The sequence below is a fragment of the Pinus tabuliformis genome, chromosome 9 (assembly GCF_031772625.1).
Source record: "Pinus tabuliformis cultivar Carrire ecotype Pingquan chromosome 9, CPIR1, whole genome shotgun sequence".
NCBI classification, from domain to species: Eukaryota; Viridiplantae; Streptophyta; class Pinopsida; order Pinales; family Pinaceae; genus Pinus; species Pinus tabuliformis.
The window spans coordinates 868075607-868089427 of record NC_142307.1 but is presented as its reverse complement, the minus strand read 5'-3'; the positions used below and the strand labels follow the sequence as shown (position 1 = coordinate 868089427).

The 13821-nt window shown below is 37.2% G+C and overlaps 2 pseudogenes across 1 annotated transcript; one reads left to right on the top strand and one right to left on the bottom strand.

Moving 5' to 3' along the window:
* Positions 1-4950: 4950 nt before the first annotated feature.
* On the top strand, positions 4951-6141 carry LOC149151537 (transcription factor MYB106 pseudogene; annotated as a pseudogene). Its single transcript, XR_016263281.1, has 3 exons — positions 4951-5080; positions 5175-5303; positions 5412-6141. The product of XR_016263281.1 is annotated as a transcription factor MYB106 pseudogene (transcript).
* Positions 6142-9491: 3350 nt separating this feature from the next.
* Positions 9492-10542, bottom strand: LOC149151536 (transcription factor MYB106 pseudogene; annotated as a pseudogene).
* Positions 10543-13821: the final 3279 nt, after the last annotated feature.

The window sequence follows — 13821 nt, the reverse complement described above, 5'->3', positions numbered from 1 at the left end:
ATTCATAACAAACAAACAAGATTAGATTACCTTTGTCTGCAAGCCATTTCTGAAATTTGGCGCATTCCTTCTTCATGTGTCCCTTCTTCTTACAGAAAAAATACTTGGAAACCTTCTTGATATCGGCTTGGGGAGGTACTTTACCTTTCCCTTTCCGATTGGCTTGAGATTTTCCCTTTCCATGCGTTGCCAGCATTGCACTCTCTCCCAGTTCCATCACCAGTCTCTCTTCCTCTTGAACACACATGGTCATGAGTTCATTAATTGACCATTTATCCTTATGTGTGTTGTATGAGATTTTGAAAGGTCCATATTGGTGCGGAAGGGTGTTCAGGATGTAGTGCACTAGAAAGGACTCCGATATTTCAACCTCGAGTTTCTTCAATTGAGCCACAGTGTCCCTCATCTGCATGATGTGCTCGCGCACACCTTTCACACTGGTGAGCCTTAGGGATGAGAACTTCATGATTAGGGTGCTTGCCAGTGCCTTGTCTGAAGAGACGAATTGTTCATCAATGGCCTTCAACAAGTCTCGGACCTTGTCATGCTGATCAACGGAACCTCGAATACCAGCTGAAATTTTAGTCTTAATGAACATCATGCTTAGACGATTGGATCACTCCCATCGTTCATAAAGCGTGATGTCCGCTGCAGTGCTGGTATTAGTGAGTGCCGATGGTTCATCTTTCCTGATAGCATAATCTATGTCCATCCACCCTAAATGAAGGAGAATCCTCTCCTTCCAAATTTTATAGTTATCTCCCTTAAGTTCAAGAATGTCACAATGAATTTCAGAGAAATTTGTAGGTTGTACTACTGCATCAAAATAAAGAATCACATGCTTATGTTAAAATTGAGGCTTAATAAATTTTCATGTTTTACCAATGTAAATCATGCTAAAAAGAACTGAATCAAATGACATAAAAATTGCCTGTGGGCTAAATTTTCAATTCAAACAGATTCAATAAAACTTTATGATAAAAATTATTAATTCATAACTCCTGTGGGTAGGTTATGAAATTTTATCCTAATTAATTACATAAATATAATAAAAATTCCTGTGGGATAAAATTTATTATATTCAGTGTAATTAATTACAATTTAATGTCTAAATAATCTTTATGTGATCTAAGCAATCAAAATATATAATTTTATTTAATTAAAGATGCTGTGGCTATTCTCTAATTAATTAAGATCATATGGATCACTAGACATTATTTTGTTGCATAAACAAAACTTAACCAGAGAGAAAAATAATGTTTACTGAAAAGAGTAAGTCAAAATGACATTTTAATAAACTCCATATAACTGTAATAATTTTCCAGCAAAATCAAAATTAAGGTTAAAGCAGTCAGCATTACTGAAAATGACTACAAATTGATTGTTCAATTTATAAACTTAACCCGAAGATTGACTGAAGCAGCGTTGATCTACTTTGCACTTGCATAGCAAATGCAGTTCGAAGGCTAGCTGGCTTGACTTCAGGCTCCGTCCTTAAGTTTATAAAACAACAAAAATTTGACCAGCAAACAAGCTATTTTGCTCACAAGATAAATAAAATTAAAATTAAATTTACATTAAATTTCAACAACGCTAATCTGAACTTCATGCAAAATAAACACCCTTTGAACAACAATCATATGCTATCAGAACTCTGACTTCTTTACATATATGTCGGTTGAAGCATATAAATTAAAATGATTGTGGACACTATTATAGGGCATGAAAACAGATAAATGATTTGACAGACATATTATTAGTCAGTCTCACAGTGACAATCATTATGCCGGGTTTTGGGATGATCTACAATATTTGATATGTTTATAGTTAACGTTGCAAACCCTTCCACCTGTAGATCATCAGGACAAGCATTCATTATCGGGATGATGAACCTCAGATGGGAAGGTTCAAAACGTTGACCATAAGACATTGTATATGGGCACATATCACATATCATCCCACAATCCAGACCAAATAATGTGTTAATTAATTAACTACAGTTCAGCCATATACTAGAGCGCTCCAATACCATACAAATTAGTATCTAATGCTCGCTGATCAAGATAGGCGATGTGCCAACCGAGTCAATTTTAATCATAATCATTACCACATCATACTAGCAACTACCTTGCAATCTGGAAACTTTACATATTCTGAAGAAACAAAAAGTATATTTTCAGGCTTTAAATCCCAAGCTTCTCAAAAACCTGCTTTTACATCCATCCACAACCTTAAACACACACACTAACAACCGAATACATATGCAGAGCTCTAAAGTGTTTGTAAACCAGAAAGGACGAAAATATAAATTGCCACAGAATACTGACAATGCAAGTGTGGTTCCGATAGTCAAAACATTCGCGCATCTGCACGCAGCTCTATTGCGAAAGGGCATACATCTCAAGCAGTCATTTTAAAAAATTGTGAAATATATCCTTTAAATCAATTAAATCATCTTAGCACGTAACCCAGCATGCCCATCTATTAAATCTTGGATGTAAAAATAACACACATCAAGTAATACATCAAAACAGATGGTGTCTCATACAATTGGGGGCTCTACACGGCTTCAAAATAAAAGCCAGAAGAAATTCTACGAAATATATCAAATCTTATAGGTAACACAAAGATAGAGTCCTGCAACTCTCGGATCTGGAAAAATTTGAGGAAAGACTGTAAATCATAGAAAATTCCCAAACAAACAGATAATAGCAGGAGAATAAGAGGCCGCTGGAAAACTTAATACTGCCAAATGTGGGAGATTGCATCATATGCTTTTCCTTTCCTACTATACCTGCATAATTTCATATCTGCATAACTTCACTCGCAATTGAGTGCGAGACCCCCCAAAAATAAAAGGAAAAAGAAAAATCGCGATCGCAAAACCACCCGGAATTTGCCGGCCCCAGCTACGGCCTCAGCAGAACCAATATAAACCCAGTCGTAAACTCACCGCGAAATTATGAAATGGTATGAGAAGTGTAAAATTAAGGGTTTGGGGAAAAGAGTGCACAGAAAAACGAAAGGGCGGCGAGAGCACACCAAGGTAGAGATAATAGAGGCTCCGATACCAAATGTAAGAGAATAATAAACTTAAACAACGATTCTGCATGCGGAATAACTGAAAGAATCGTTGTAAAAGCTTAATGCACAGGGATACGAATTACCTCCAGCCATTGGTGATGTATTGATGCAGGCCACAGTCCACTTGCTTCTTCTTCAGCACTCCAGCTTCAATCCAAGCAAAAGAAAAACATATAAAATTCTGAAGGCACTTCCAAGCTCTACTATCTCAGCTAGATGGTGTAAAACTGAAGGGGATTGAGATATGAGATTGGGGACCAAACAAATGAGTTTATAGCTAATCTTCCGTCAAGCTTCTAATAGCTATGTGTTAGATGTCCCACAGATCAAGGCAGAGAACTCGAATCAAAGTAATGGACCACTTTAGCAGCTCCCAATTATAAATTTAGTAATTGCAGTTGATTTTCTTAACTTAAGGAAACTACTGCAGTTGGTTTCCATAAGTTAAGGAAAGACTGCAATTCCATAATTGTAGGCAACAATTGTGTAAAAATTAATGGAGCTAACACCCTCCCTACCAACTAAGAATTTGATGCTAATTTAACATGTTCATTACTTTATAAAGCAGATCGAAACCTGGTAATAAGTTTGTTGATTCAAAGATACCCCGCGACATGTATTTAGGTGACAAATTTTATAATTACACATTCATCTCTTACAAACAAACTATCACCATGATGCACAGATCTACAACATCGAATCCTGTATCGAAGCACAAGGACTCGAATCTAATACAGAGCGAGTCTGTAAATTTCTTAATCAAACATAAATCTTCACATTACATTTGAAACTTGTGCGAAGGCATACAATTTCAGATCAAGATGTGAAAAGCTCTGAGTGAGAGAACAAGGATCATTCACACGAAAGTGTGGGGAATATAAGACTAGTTTCTATTCAGATCTTAGTATCAGAGTTGCATCAAAATTAAAAAAAACACATCCTGTTCATATTAAAATTGTATCAACGTAAATGCATTGGAACAATCTCTGCAATACATCTCAACAAATCATTAATTATCTAAATATCAAACGGTTCACAGAAAAATTAAAATGCCAACAAACAGAACGAAGAACACCGAGCAAGGTTGCTGGGCCTTCCTAACTTGCTCGTTGAGATTAAGTCACTAGCTTATAGAAATGAGAACACTGTTGGGATTTTTGCAAATCGATTTCAAATAGAAAAAGAAATGAGAGACAATCCTTAAAAAGAACCTGGCTCAGTTTCATATTAAAAATAATACTTATCCTACATTAGATGGAAGAAAGAGATCCGACTCCAGTGATCTTTGAGAGCAGTCCAAAGCTCATCTTACATGACTCTACATTCCAACCAAGACCACCCCATCTCAAGATAGAGATTGACCCCAGGGGTCAGATCTGTGCTAAGGGAGTCCAGTGTTGCAATAATATTTACTCTGATGCTTCCCCCCAAGCAGCCATGGCTAGGGTTTTATAAATTTTACAATGCATCTTTAGGTTTTGAACCAGACCCCAAATCAAATACAAAACAAAAATGAACAAAAATCTTAACAACTTGTAATCTCATGCAACCATGCACTAATAAGGAAAATTACAGATCCGGTGCAAGGAGAAATTAGAAAGTGGTTCCTTCTTTCTTGGTCATACACTAAACGTAATCTTTGTTGATGACACTTGACCTAACATGTTGTTGACTTTGACAGAGTGTATGAGTTGACCATTTATCTTGAGCCCACGTGGTGAATTTTCCATGAAGAAAACAAAGTAGTCTACCCAGTCGGAAGAATGGCCCGGTTTCCGTCACCGCCCGGAAAAACCTCCGGCTCCGGCCACCGGCAATTCCTCCACCGTCCGCGGCCTCTGCCCAGCTCCGCCACCCTCCGCATTAATGTGGACGACTGACAGGTTCCTGACAGACATTCCGATTTTCGGATTTCCATCGCGTCTTGCCGGGAAGTTAATTCACCATATACAGGAGCACGGCCATGGCAGCTGGAGGGCTCTGCCGCAGAAAGCTGGTGATTAGGAATTTATATTTAGTGCTAGAACTTGCAAGAAATTCTCTGTATTTTTGTTTTTTTGGGTAGTTTTCATGGGGTGATTTTTATGCAGGGTTGCTGAGATGCGGGAAGAGCTGCAGATTGCGTTGGGCTTACTATCTAAGGCCAGATATCAAGCGGGGAAAGTTCACTGTGCAGAAGAGCAGACTATTATTCACCTTCATGCGCTACTGGGAAACAGGTCAGTTGGCCTGACAAACAAAACAACGTTGGATGAATTAGTTTTTTGTATCTTGATTCTGTCACCTGTGCACTGCACTGAGAGCTGATCTTGATTATAATGTGACAGGTGGTCCGCCATTGCTACTCACCTTCCCAAGCGAACCGACAATGAAATCAAGAACTACTGCAATACCCACCTGAAGAAGCGCTTGCTGCAGATGGGAATCGACCCCATGACGCACAAGCCCAAAGCCGAATCGATTATGGCACCTGGTGTTCAGTCGTCCAATGGGTTCTCGAATCTGAGTCATACGGCGCAGTGGGAGAGCGCGCGCCTGGAAGCCGAATCGAGGCTGGGGCGCGAGTCCAAGCTCAGGGCCAGGGGCCTCTGGTTTGCCCAGTTGAGAAACGTTAATGCGAGCTCAGATTTATTCAGCCGATTGCAGAGAGCCAGTCCAGGGTTCGAATCCGATAGAGAGGAATCAAAGATTCCCGGGTTGAGCTCTGTTCTGGGCTTTGATTGTATGAAAATGACACAGAAATGGGACAAGTTCCAGGATTCGAGGTCGGGAACCAAGTTAGACCAGTGCAATTTGTCAGCCTTGGGAGGTTCACTGGGAGTTATAGTCCACTGGAGAATGAGGAACGAGCTAGTAAGACGAGCTATTTGGGCCTTCTGCAACAAGCTATGTGCCATGCTGGAATATTTTATATTCTATGCCAGTTTAGACCTGAATGTCTGTGAAATCTCAACTCTCTTTGAATTGTTGGATTTCATAGAAACCATATAAATGGTTTTGTAATTAAATTGGATTAGTTTTGTAATTATATGAAATAGCCTGAAATTTACTGATTAATGAATTATTGTCCAGAGAAAGCCTGTTATTATCACCTCAGGCTTTGGGTTTTTTGTTAGCATGGTGGGATGTATTATGTGATATATTAGTTTTGGAATCCAATGTGTGTGTTGCTTTAAAACCTTTTATGAAGCATTGGATTTCATTATTTGAAACTCAAGGACAAATATGAAGTCTTGTCTAGAGAAAAACCTGTTATTTCCCCTCATTATCTTTTTAGTTCTCTTGTTAATCTGTGTATTATATATGTTGCTTGAAATTTAACCATTTCAGAGATGAAGTGAACAGGGTATGTTCTGATCTAGTTTTCAAAGCTGTATGCAAAAATGAGGAGCAGACTTTAATTTATATAGCAAACGACTTCCATACTTCCCTCAATCAAAAGCCCAAGTGGCCTGCAAAACTAGAGATATGAATTCCCTCTGCCCACCTTGCATTGTTCAAAACGTAAAGATAACCTTCATTCTTAAGACAAGGAGCAAGAATTTTCACTCAACATGTTTTAATCAAACAAATGAAATTGTTATCATAACTGTCAAATAATTCAACTCCAGTCAATAGCCTTCTCATTCACTCTGCAAGACATCCCGTCATGGATACCTTCTTAAATTGCTACCAGGGTCAGATACCATTCTTTTATTTAATTCGCCTCTGACTTATCACTGATATGACATGCCCTAACTGTATCATGGAACTTCTGAGGTGGCCGACTTATGAGGGACAAAATGTTTATTCCTTGTCCTGGCAAAGGAATAAATATAGATCCAAAAATATCTAATCAGATGGTGCTTGCTACGGGTGTGCTTTGAATCTCCTCTAGGGTAACTACAACAAGAAATTCATCAATCCTGCAATCAACATATGTTAAACCTTGGAGAAGTTTCCTAGCACTCGTTTTCTCCCCTTGGTCTTTAAAAGATTGTCCATGGTAATCATGGAAGTGGCAAAGTTACATGAATACATTTACTGGCCCAGCATGCAAGCTGGGGAGTTTCAGATCCAGCTCAATGATACATTTAGCATTACGAGCTAAACCAAATACATTGTTGATTATACTAGAATAAATTGTTTATTCTGAACAGTTTGGAAAGCCCTCGAAAGTTAGTGTCTTTGATACGAATAACAGTTTGGAAAGCCCTCGACAGTTAGTGTCTTTGATGAGATTAGAATGACAAGAAAAGGAGTGACCTTGATATTACATCTTGGCAATAGTCCTGTTTTGCTAACATGCTGTTTGGTGGACTTAGAAGTTTCCCTATTTGGATGAGTGAGGAATGAAATGTAATTTTCAAAGAAATTTCTATTTCAGCAATAACTAGATTCAATGATTGGTTGCATTGTTAAATATGATCGGCAAATCTTGAAATATCATCAATGATGTTTATCGTCTTGCTAATATTGTTATTTATGTCTGATTCCCAAGTTCTCCAAATCATGGTTGTGAGTGTTTGTATCTTTTCATGTTCTCTATTTTCCACATTTTACATATTTATACATAAAATAATAACTTAATAAATCCAACAATATAAGCAAAAATAACCCTCCTATTATAGATTTTAGAATTTTAAGTATAATTTTATAAGCAAAAATAACCCTCCTATTATAGATTTTAGAATTTTAAGTATAATTTTATCAGATTTATTCTGATGAATTGTCCAGTGGAATAGCCATGGCTATCTATAGATCAATGGACTTGAAACCACCAATGGTAAAACCAATTATAAAATATTTCTGACTTCTTTGTGTACTTTTAAAGAAGTAAAAATGATTTTTCACTTTTCTATATGCGCCTTATTTTGTTATGCCATTTTCACTTTTTACATTTTCACATGCACCCTTTTTTTATTATACTTTCAAAGTTTTGTATATTTCTTACAACTATCATATATCTTATTTAACATCAATGAGAATATGTTCAACCTCTATGACAAACCAAATACACTTTCCCCAAATACACTAAAACCAAATACACTTTCCCCAACATCAGTGTTCCAGATAAACATTTCTTGAATATCCAGATCTGGCAGATGCAAATACATTTACCCAACTCAAGCATTGATCTTGCAAATGCAAATACATTTACCCAACTCAAATATTCAAGGGGAATAGCTCTGGAATATGCAGATATTACACTGCAAACTTAAATGGAAGATTAACCGAACGAATCCTGCAAACTTAAACCGAAGATAAACCGAACAAATCCTCAAAATATTAAATAAGAACAAAATCTCATTATGCAGATCTTCCAAATTCAAAATGAAATTGAAGACTAGCTTAACAAATTCGGACTTATTTTGAGTTTACATACAAAGCTTTTACAATAGTATGGTTTTGATTATTTAAGAAAATCTAATTAACATAACATATAGAATTGCAAACTCTAAGTGAAAGTATATTACATTAAATTAATAGTTAACCCAAAACATCAAACAAAAGAACAGACTATTTTGTTAAAGTTAAAACATTGGAAGAGCCAGAAGATAGTTCGTTGATTTGTTATTCTATAGAATCAAGTCTTTTAACCCTCTTATCAGGTCTCTTAACCCTCTTAGCAAACACGTTGACTCAATTTTTGACATACAAAAACTCAATCCCATGGCATAAAATATCTGGGTAGTTTCATTCTTCTGGTAAATTATCACTGGCAATTATAGACAGATTGTAAAACCTTAATAAGGAAGTGATTGTATGAACATACTATCCAAGGTCAATTTTTATTAGAATATCACTTAGTAAAATGAAGTAGAACACTCCATATCTTGCCAAAATAAACAGAACGTGGCTAAAACCCTTGACCAAAATAAACAGAGAACGGAGCTAAAAACCTACTCATTACATTCAAGGTTTTGAAAGTGGAACATTCTTAAAATTATACAGACGCAAAGCAAAGCCAAGCCACTGCCAAATAACCAATTGAATTCTTCAACTTTCAAAAAATTATAAAAAGTGATGTTAGTAATTGTAAAATGAAATGGTTAAATTTCAAGGCAAGATATATAATACACAGATTAACAAGAGAACTAAAAGGATAATGAGGGGAAATAACAAGTTTTTCTTTAGACAAGACTTCATATTTGTCCTTGAGTTTCAAATATTGAAATCCAATGCTTCATAAAAGGTTTTAAAGCAACACACATTGGATTCCAAAACTAATATATCACATAATACATCCCACCATGCTAACAAAAAACCCAAAGCCTGAGGTGATAATAACAGGGTTTCTCTGGACAATAATTCATTAATCAGTAAATTTCAGGCTATTTCATATAATTACAAAACTAATCCAATTTAATTACAAAACCATTTATATGGTTTCTATGAAATCCAACAATTCAAAGAGAGTTGAGATTTCACAGACATTTAGGTCTAAACTGGCATAGAATATAAAATATTCCAGCATGGCACATAGCTTGTTGCAGAAGGCCCAAATAGCTCGTCTTACTAGCTCGTTCCTCATTCTCCAGTGGACTATAACTCCCAGTGAACCTCCCAAGGCTGACAAATTGCACTGGTCTAACTTGGTTCCGACCTCGAATCCAGGAACTTGTCCCATTTCTGTGTCATTTTCATACAATCAAAGTCCAGAACAGAGCTCAACCCAGGAATCTTTGATTCCTCTCTATCGGATTCGAACCCTAGACTGGCTCTCTGCAATCGGCTGAATAAATATGAGCTCGCATTAACGTTTCTCAACAGGGCAAACCAGAGGCCCCTGGCCCTGAGCTTGGACTCGCGCCCCAGCCTCGATTCGGCTTCCAGGCGCGCGCTCTCCCACTGCGCCGTATGACTCAGATTCGAGAACCCATTGGACGACTGAACACCAGGTGCCATAATCGATTCGGCTTTGGGCTTGTGCGTCATGGGGTCGATTCCCATCTGCAGCAAGCGCTTCTTCAGGTGGGTATTGCAGTAGTTCTTGATTTCATTGTCGGTTCGCTTGGGAAGGTGAGTAGCAATGGCGGACCACCTGTCACATTATAATCAAGATCAGCTCTCAGTGCAGAGCACAGGTGACAGAATCAAGATACAAAAAACTAATTCATCCAACGTTGTTTTGTTTGTCAGGCCAACTGACCTGTTTCCCAGTAGCGCATGAAGGTGAATAATAGTCTACTCTTCTACACAGTGAACTTTCCCCGCTTGATATATGGCCTTAGATAGTAAGCCCAACGCAATTTGCAGCTCTTCCCGCATCTCAGCAACCCTGCATAAAAATCACCCCATGAAAACTATCCAAAAAAACAAAAATACAGAGAATTTCTTGCAAGTTCTAGCACTAAATATAAATTCCTAATCACCAGCTTTCTGCGGCAGAGCCCTCCAGCTGCCATGGCCGTGCTCCTGTATGTAACGAGTTTCTGATCTTGAGCCCGTTCGTCCCCTTTCGCAGGTGAATATGGTGAATTAACTTCCCGGCAAAGAGTTTCTGATCTTGAGCCCGTCCGTCCCCTTTCGCAGGTGAATATGGTGAATTAACTTCCCGGCAAGATGCGATGGAAATCCGAAAATCGGAATGTCTGTCAGGAACCTGTCAGTCGTCCACATTAATGCGGAGGGTGGCGGAGCTGGGCAGAGGCCGTGGACGGTGGAGGAATTGCCGGTGGCCAAAGCCGGAGGTTTTTCCAGGCGGTGACGGAAACCGGGCCATTCTTCCGCCTGGGTAGAATACTCCGAAGAAAACTATGCACAATTCTTCCTTGGTTGTAGAAATACTCAGGGAGTTTGTTGATGACACTTGACCTAACATGTTGTTGACTTTGACAGAGTGTATGAGTTGACCATTTATCTTGAGCCCACGTGGTGAATTTTCCATGAAGAAAACTATGCACAATTCTTCCTTGGTTGTAGGAATCCTCAGAGAGTGCAAGATTAAGGCGGAAAGATCATGCTACAATATGACTCTCAAGCTAACCAATCGTTTACCTTTTCATGATTAGAATTAAGTCAACAACCATTCATATGTCCTGTTTTGGTACCTAGGTACAATGAAACCTTTATTAATAATAATTTATGTAAATCTTATTAAAAACAAAGGGATATGTCAAATAATAAATGATTACCTTATCTTGTTCCAAGATAACAGCCCAATAAATTTGCAAAATGATAGTAACAACGATAGGAATTACATAAAATATAGGGTAAAAAAGCATATCAATTACGACAATTTTGAGGCCTGACACCACGACAACCTCAGATCTGCACATCTTCTTCAATTTATGGTCGACAAATTTATCCATGGTGCAAATTTGTGTTCATTTTCATTAGATTTGGAAGAAAGCTCACTTGAATGGGTGGATCAAATTTATTTCCTTTATTCTTATGCTGGTTTTTTCAAGGAGACAATTTTGGGTTCTGTATATTTTTCAAAGTCGTGGAGGTCTAAACATGATTTTCTTGCAAAGCTTAAAGGGGATGAGTGGATGAAACTTTTGAATCCACCATGTGTGGATGGAAGGGATGTTTTCAAAACTCAAATCCACTCATTTTTTACCAAAAAACTTTAGATCTGGAAGATCCAGTGAAAAGACAACAGAAGAATATTTTTACCAAAAAACCTCAGATCTAGAAGATCCAGTGAAAATACAACAAAAGGATAGGGGGGTTTCTTTTCAAAATTTTGTGAAAACCCTAGATGGGAGATTGGTCCTCATTAGGGTTCAAGAAGGATGTGTGGTGCTTGATATGAAGTGGAAAATTCAAAACAAAATAGGTATCCCAAAGGAGTTTCAAAACCTGATTTATTCAGGCAAAGTTTTGCAAAAAGACTTCTATTACAAGACAATGGCATCAAACGAAATTCCTCAATCATCATCAAGTTGTGACTGAGGGGAGGCTTGCCTAGCACCAAAAAAGCTAAAGGACCAACCTCATTTAAGGATGTAATGAAGAAACAAGTCGAGCCATAAGACAAATTAGATCCAAACACCAATATTCCTGGACCCTACATCATGGAATAGATGGACCAGGTTCCATAAATGATAGTAAATGTTCCAGAAGTCAGATAATGGTTCTCTAACCTCCAATCACACATAATCATCTATAGATTTAAAAACTTATGGCCAAAGGAAGAGGATATTCATGCTTGGGTATCTACAAACTGGAATTCAAATTATGAATCCATTTGTGTTCTAGGGGATATTTTGTTGTACAATTTGCTATAGTGAAGGATTTGTAGTTCGTTATAAAAGAGGGACACCAATTTTGGGGTAGTGACGAAATCTTCATAACACCATGGTTTCTAGGGTTTGACAACAACATCATGTTAATTTCCAAATTTTATTATGGGTTTGATTACACAACCTTCCTCTTCCTTTCTTGCACCACAAAGTGCTAGAAGGAATTGGGAATTCTCCGGGGAAGTATGTAAAGATGGATCTATATAGAAACTCAAAGTGAATTTTTACCTTTGCTAGGATCTATGTTGAAGTATACCTTAGTAAGGGTCTACTTGATTGTATCAGTTTGATTCATAACAATATTTAGTGGATAGCTTTTCGATGCCATATCTTCCTTCAAACTAGACATCTACAAAACACATGTCCAAAGGCAAAGAAAGATCCAAAAAGGAACAAGAAACATCCCCAAAAACCAAAGGGTTGGAAGTTTCAGGAACAATTCTCCTAAGATGAATAGGATAATGGAATAAATGAGAACTTGGTGGCTACTCATAAAACATAAGAAATATCTATGGCAAAAGTGCTTGATCAGACCCAAAGAACTCAATTGATAGAAGCAATAACAACTACTATTCCAGCACAAAAAAGTGAAGCACCTCCCTCTAAAAAAGGAAATGGGAGGCACCAAAAGACCTTATTTATCAAAGAGTTTGGACTCAGATAAAGAGGGCTCTTCAAAGGGGGAAGAAAATCAAATGGTAACTATGGAAGAGAATCAATTGGCTATTGTAAATGCCACTCCCAATTAAGGGGTATGGCAAAAGGTAGAGAAAAAGAAATAAAGAAAAGTGTAGTTAAGTGTCTTTACACTTGTGCCCAAATTGTAAATTTTTAATAATTGTTTCATTGACCTCCGTTTAGTGGAAGAAGCTTTATTTTGGGAGATTTGAGCTCATTTTTTAAGGATTTTTGGCGGTTGTGATTGAATTCCCTCAAGTATATGCAAAATGTACTTTTGTCCTTGTTTATAGGTTGAATAGAATTACACTTTTTTGTTCGGAAAAAAACATAGTATATTAATAACCACATATTAATACATTAGTTTATAAATTATCATTATAATATTATAATATATTTGAATGTTATATAACATATTTGAATGTTATGTTAGGTTTATACGACTAGATTTTATATTATGGTTTAATATATAGGGTTAAGAAAGTTTTTTCTTTTTTTTAGCATGGCCATTTCCACAGTCAATAAATTCTTGTTGATGAGGACTTCTGGAGAATTGATGAGGACTTCTAGAAGGGAAGTACTACCATTGATCCAATCTATGGCAACTCGAGAGTCTCCAAATATATGAATCGATTCAATATTGAGTCCTTTTTCACAATATAGAAGCCCACATGTAATCACCTCAACCCGACTGTTCTAACCATTACCACAATTCCAATAAAAATGATATTGGAGTTCCCGTGAAACCTCGACGTGAACACCACATCGACATCACCCACCTTGGTTACCTCCATCAAATTAATTGACCATTAACATAACATTTTAT